This window comes from Mauremys reevesii, linkage group 1 (genome assembly GCF_016161935.1).
Source record: "Mauremys reevesii isolate NIE-2019 linkage group 1, ASM1616193v1, whole genome shotgun sequence".
Lineage (NCBI taxonomy): Eukaryota > Metazoa > Chordata > Testudines > Geoemydidae > Mauremys > Mauremys reevesii.
This window is the reverse complement of record NC_052623.1, coordinates 130,559,480-130,566,293: the sequence shown is the minus strand read 5'-3', so window position 1 is coordinate 130,566,293 and position 6,814 is coordinate 130,559,480. Positions and strand designations below refer to the sequence as shown.

At 37.8% G+C, this 6,814-nt stretch overlaps 1 long non-coding RNA gene across 1 annotated transcript; it reads right to left on the bottom strand.

Moving 5' to 3' along the window:
- Positions 1-395: 395 nt before the first annotated feature.
- On the bottom strand, positions 396-5,376 carry LOC120398539. The gene is made up of 4 exons (XR_005594518.1): positions 5,292-5,376; positions 3,176-3,324; positions 2,526-2,631; positions 396-809 (listed from the first exon to the last, which is right to left on the bottom strand). It is a non-coding gene; the product is annotated as an uncharacterized LOC120398539 (long non-coding RNA).
- Between the last annotated feature and the right edge of the window lie 1,438 nt (positions 5,377-6,814).

Genomic DNA, 6,814 nt, shown 5'->3' with positions numbered 1-6,814 from the left:
TTCAATACTGTTTAATTTCCATTCCATTAATAAGAAAAATGCTGCTCAAATAATGTTATATATTTGTCAGTCCAAAACTATAAAGCCATTTTTCCATACAGTGTAAATCAATGGGCAGAAATTGGAATGCATAAATAATGCTAGTTGAAAAAAGAAACAGGCTTTTTTTGAAATAGGAAAGCATCAAAATTGCAGATCTAAAATCCTGGTTTTCATAACCAATTCATAGAGCAAATTAAGAAGGGCTGCACTATTGGAAACCCCAAAAAATGAACATACCTATTATTTTCACAGGAGTGCAAACGAGGAAAAAAATCTGACTTTTAAAAATCTTTCATTTTTGTTTGGATACCCTTATTTTATTTTATTTTATTTTGTAGAATCATCATGGGAGTCCTGAATCTGATGATGAAATGTAAACGAGCTTATAAAAGTAACCATAATGATATATCAATCTATACAGGTAGATTTTCTTGTACAGAAGAAAAATTTGAATGAAAACAAACTATTCGGTCACTGAGTATCTGCCATCTAAAAGCATTGTTTTCTTTCAGCACACCAATTATTTTCTAAGTTAACTTTTAGGAATATAAGTGATTTAGGTAGCTAAGTATCCTGTCTGTCATCTACCAGTGGTGGATGCTTAATAGGAAGGCATAAAATCTGCTTCTGAAAAGTCCATCTTTGCAGAATTGACATTTATGCTCTAATTCACATTTGGCCAATCCCCTGTTGACAAGAAAATGCACAGCCACATATATTTGTTGTTGAAAATGTCATGCCCAATACCTCTTCTGTTTTAAAATGAGCTGTAGAAGACAGAGAAAAGATTAGTAAGAACAGCTGTGGAAACAATTCACAATGAACAATTCATCTGGCAAATTAAGTCCTTTTTCCTCTGTCACTTATCTACAAAATAAATTATTCTTTTTCATTAATTTGTTCACTATCTGCACTTGTTCAACTGGGTTTTTGAGGAAATTAATTATAGCATATAGTTTGTTTACAAAATGTTAATTGTGAGTATCAGTAGACTATACAGTATTCATGCTGTGTGATTGGTGAGCTAAGTCAGATGATGTATATATCTGAATATATAATGATACCCGATAAGATGACATAATCTTTACAAATTGGTTACTGTCTGTTTTGCCCCTTCAGAGAGAAGTTGGAAGTCACATAGGGAGAGACATAGCAGAAAATAAGAAAGGCTGGAGAATTTTAGAAAATTTAAATGTTTTCATTACTATTTTCCACAAGGAATATCACTACTATAGGCTAGTACATTGACTATGTGAATCCACTATATTTAGCCCATGCTTCCTAAATGAAAGTGAGTCAAAGACCATGCATCCGACGAAGTGGGTATTCACCCACGAAAGCTCATGCTCCCAAACGTCTGTTAGTCTATCAGGTGCCACAAGACTCTTTGCTGCTTTCAAAGACCTAAGACAGCTATAAAGGCTAATAGGCTTTAAATTCAATTGTTTCCCTCTAACATCAACAAAAGGGAGTTGTGTTTACATGTACACATGGAATCCCAATTGCAAATGGGGAACAGTGGCCTCTGTCTTTCTTACTTAATTGGCTCAGTGTTAGGCTTCTGGGCAAGGGACTTGAGGAAATGCTTTGTATTTCAAATGTTCCATCTTTGTCAACTTTCTATACAATATTTCATATATATGTGAAGCGCATTGGTTGAATTCAGTAAAACAACAAGAAGACGTTTTGAGGTGCAGCATTTCTCTCCATTCATCTCTTGGTAAATTCTACTTTATTCAACTGTGAAAAGACCACAAGGTCTGTTAGAAAATTGGCTTCAGAAATAATAGTAAAGGCCTTAGCAATCAAATTGTTTAAACTCTAAAAATAGTTCCTCATAAAGTTGGTCTCTGTAAGATTTAAAGAAAAAAAGACTCCCTGCATGTGAAAATTAAATGCAGCAAACAAAACCCATCACCCTATATGTCAGCCATACATTCGGGACAAATTTAACTACACTAAAAACAAACAACAATCTGTGCACCAGCAGACATATGCCCTAGATTGTCCTCCCTCTCTGTTTCAGATCATGCTCCCTGGCATCAAAATTAGCCTCCTCTCTTTTCACCACACCACCTGCTGCAGCTAGCTCATTGCAAGCTGGCCACGGAAGAACTTCATAAAAGTATGCATGATATGACCTTACAAACAATATTTCACTTGTATGAATGGTTGTGAGAGATGTGAATAAAAGAAGTTGAGAATACTATCCAAATGAATTCAGTGCTTTCATTCAAATACATTTCCACAAGTACTTTTTTTGCCATGTCTGCCCATCTCCAGTTACAATATATATAGAGAGAAAGCTATCCCATCATGTAACAGAGCTCATAAAGAAACAAAGAAAAGAATCACTTTCCCAATTCTGGTGACATTGCAAAATATTAATGTAATCTTTTTTTCTTCGAACATGGAAAGCAGTGAAGGAATTAAAGATACAGGAACATCTGAGGTACTTAGGTGATTATTCCTTTAGCTCTTACCTGACAGAGTACTATGTAGGTATGGGCCTTGAAGTTGGTGCAGTCAAGTTCGCATAATTTTACTGGCCTGATTGATACAGTCCTCATGTTTAGTGCTATAATAGAACTGCATTGTTTTCAATAAAGTTATTTCTTACTATTGCATAAATGTAGGTTTCAATAATAAGTGTTACTTTGCAAATTGCTCACTTCTTTAAAGTTAATTTACATTAGTTAAAATAAAAATGTATTCATCTACATTTTTGGAAGTTTGCCCAGAGACTTAAAAACAATGATGCAGTAAGTATTGCAGTATTAGGATTTTTTTGAAGCGGTAGGGCCTTTGTTGAAATATAGGGCATCTCTTGTTTCTTAAAGTTTACTCTATGCTCAGTGGGGCACAAAACTCCTCTGCTTATATTGTTTTATTGTTTAGAGATACTTACATCTTTTCTAACACTTTACAAGAAATCTCTTTCCTAGTCCCTGGGTATAGGAGGATCCCAGGACAGTAAGTTCTAGACCCAGGCGATACATTTTATTTGTCATGCATCTTTGACCATCTCACCTACAATCTTCCCATTAATTCCTCTCCTCCAAAATTACTCCTATTCAGAGCCCCTGAGAAACTTTAAACTGCTATGATGTTAGAAAATAAAAAAAACAAATACCTGTCCTCAATCATGTTTCCTTCATCCACTCCCAAGTGTGGAGATTTCTTCTCAAAATTACCTAACTCCCAGTGATAACAGCATTCAGTCCTGCACCAGTGACAGTTCTGTGGTGTGATGCCTTGTGACCTCAAATGTGGAAACTCTGTCTGTAATAGTTATGTCAAAAACGTTTGTCAAGGATGGGTGAGTTTCAGTGGTCCTCCTGAAGGATGATAACATTCAGGAAGCATCAAGCCAAACAGTTCCAGTCATGACAACATAGACTGTATCGTCTCTAATTTTTGTCCCATTTCTTTTTTGGGAGTGTGTGTGTGAGTGGGGGGAAGAAAGTAAAGTGTTAAGGTTGAGAAATCAAGTACTCAGAAGTCATGAAATACAGTGTCAAATATGAAAGCTCAACCTTAATTCTGTCTCCTTCAACGTATACCTTGAGGGACACATTAGGTAGAGGTTCATGGTGAGGGCACTACAGAGTCACACCACTTAAGCACAGTGCCTCTTAAAGCACACAGGGGCACAACCCACTATATCATGCTTTAGGAGCCTGCTGTGAGAGTTCTGCTCTGTGATCAGCTTGTCAGTGTGTAATTTCACCTCCTCCATTTTGAGTTTTTTTGTGCCTGTGGGGTGCCAGTAAAGAGTAGTGTGCATCCTCAGAAGTGCAATGACTTCTGGGTACAACTGGGGAAGATTTCCTCAGTCCTCCTTTTTGTGGATCAATGTAAAAGCCAGACACATTCTGACTTATATATGGTCTCTCTTTAACTGACAAATAATGTATATAGAGAAAAAACAATATACCAGAAACTGAAACTTCATAGAATCATAGAATATGAGGGTTGGAAGGGATCTCAGGAGGTCATCTAGTCCAAGCCCCTGCCTCAAGCAGGACCAATCCCCAACTAAATCATCCCAGCCAGAGCTTTGTCAGGCCTGACCTTAAAAACCAATAAGGAAGGAGATTCTACCACCTCCCTAGGTAACCCATGCCAGTGCTTCAGCACCCTCCTAATGAAAAAGTTTTTCCTAATAACAAACCTAAATTTCATATATAATTCTATATTATGCAGTAAGTTGCAGTGCTATAGATACAGACATGCCATCATGTTTGTGCCAATGATATCTTAAAACAGCCAAGTTTGAAGAAAAATGGTTCCATACTTATGAACATACAAGGAATGAAAATTGAATAGCCCTTAGTCTGAGACACCCCATGTTTCAGGTTAGACAATTGTATTATTTTAGACAGGCTGGAGGTTAAAATAATCTCAAATTTGCAACCCTATGAACCTTTTGGGTAGGCTAGATTTTATTGCACTGCCCTCCTCCTAGTGCCTAAAAACAACTCCCATAGAAAGGCAAATGGAGACCCAGAATTCAGTCACCGAGGATTTTCAGCGGGGACTGCACATGGTCAACTTCCCCACAATCAAGTACATAAAGAATGAACTTAATTCTTAAGTACCAACTTTCTAAAATCTTAAATGATAAAGAAACATAATAATAACAACTTAATTTCTACAACATAACCTGGCTATGTTATAATCCGCATATGTTATCCTCAGTTATACATAAACATAACTAAATAAAAAAAATAAATCTAAACAGGTCAGTGAGACGTAACTCAGAGTTCCCAAAAGCTTAGGTTGAGTTCACTGAGTCTGTTACACCCTTTGATCACCAAAATCAATACAGTCTGCTGAGTCAAAAGCTCTGCAACAACATCTTCCCTCCATTTATTTGTAGAAATCTCCAGTTGGAATGTGTCTGTCGACTTCCAGTCCTCCTCTGCTGAAATCATGAGTTAGCTAGTCAGCTAACTAATTAATCAACCACTCAGATTAAGTACATAGATTAAAAAAACCAACAACAACCTGTTCCAAGAAAAATGCAAACTGAGAATAGCAAAATATAAATGATTATTTCCCCAGTATCACAATTTTAAAAAGTGTAGAGCTGGTAAATCATACTAGTTGAGACAATGTAATTAAAACTGTTTGGCTAAAATCAAACAACATTCAAAGTATATAATTAACATAAAAATAGTTTTCCCTCCCAATTTTCCCTTTCTATAACAGATACTGCTTATTGAAGGGTTAACAGTATCACTAACCTCCTGCAAAATGCTTCAGAATCAAGGAAAAACAGCCTGCTTTCTGCTCCTGTGGCTCAACTTCTCCCAACCCACACAGGGCACATGGCCTTTTGTAAAGCAGCTGCCCTGACTACTTGCCCTCAATTAAGTCTCCCTCCAAGTACAGGGAACCTATTGAGGATATCCAAAACTACCACACCCAAATCCAGGAACTTCTGTGTGTGGAGAACTAATTGTGCATCTGCTTATCAACAATGACCCAGACATAACTCACTCCCCCTCTTCTCAGATCTCTTAATAATTGGAGATATACCTATCTCCTAGAACTGAAAGGGACCTTGAAAGGTAATTGAGTCCAGCCCCCTGCTTTTAAGGACCAAGTACTGATTTTTGCCCTAGATCCCTAAGTGTCCCCCTCAAGGATTGAACTCACAACTCTGGGTTTAGCAGGCCAATGCTCAAAGCACTGAGCTACACCTGCCTCTGTCCCACACCACAGATAGCTCCCCATTAGGCACGTGGGTTGCACCTATGATTCTAATTATGGGGCTCATTGGTCCAGTCTAAACAACGGAATGAAAAAGTTCACCCCACTGACCTACATGTAAAGAGCAGGAACATTCTACAGTAACAGTGAGGTTGAGAGAGATGTCATTGGTGCAGAATGTGTCAGTTAATGAAGTGGATGAATTTACTCAAAAGACCCTTATTACAGGATCCTCAGCAGTACGTCCCAGCATTCAGCCAGAATTCTTAACATTTTGAATCCTATACATTGGCACATATTGAGACTGACACGGAAAGAGTGGCAGGTACTGAATATAAGAAGGGCCAGAAAGAAGGTTGGTGGATTTCTGAGTGGAACCCCAGGAGTATTTCCTCTGGTTATTGCTGCAACAAACCGTGTAGGGGAAATTTGATGATCTGAAAACAGGTATATGTACCTATGAACTGTGACAGGATGCTGGCAGGTAACATAAATTATAACAGGGACCTGAGGATTCTTTAATGATGTTTGTATGCTTGCTGGTTAGCTTCTTTCAGAGTTTCACATACTGCATTTTCCCTCTCAGAGGACATTTTATTGGTTGGTAGTGACCCAGAGATGAGCCAGCTGCCATACAACTTCTCAACTCCAGATCTGCATTAGATTCTCTTATCCTTGTCATTCTATATCTTGCTGCTCTATTGATACCTCATTTCCTCTGGGCTGCTCCTTGGCTCAAAAAGCTGTGGTCCCCTCTCTGCACACTACTACCACTCTTCTCCACCTTCAAATCTCCAAATGCCAGCTCCGTGCTAATAGTCACTGTTTAATCTAACACAGGACAGTGGAATTCCTTTAGGTTGTTGTCTGAATATCTTCCCTGCCTTTGAAATAAAGTCTGCCTTTTATAGTACTCAGACCCTACTATGCTGTTTCCATAGGCTAAAAAAAAAAAAAATTGTAGGCAAGGCAGGGAGGCTTCCATTTTCAAAGATATAAGATAGCTTTATTATCCTGAGCCAGTTCTTAGCCTTAGAATGATCTTTAGAGAAGA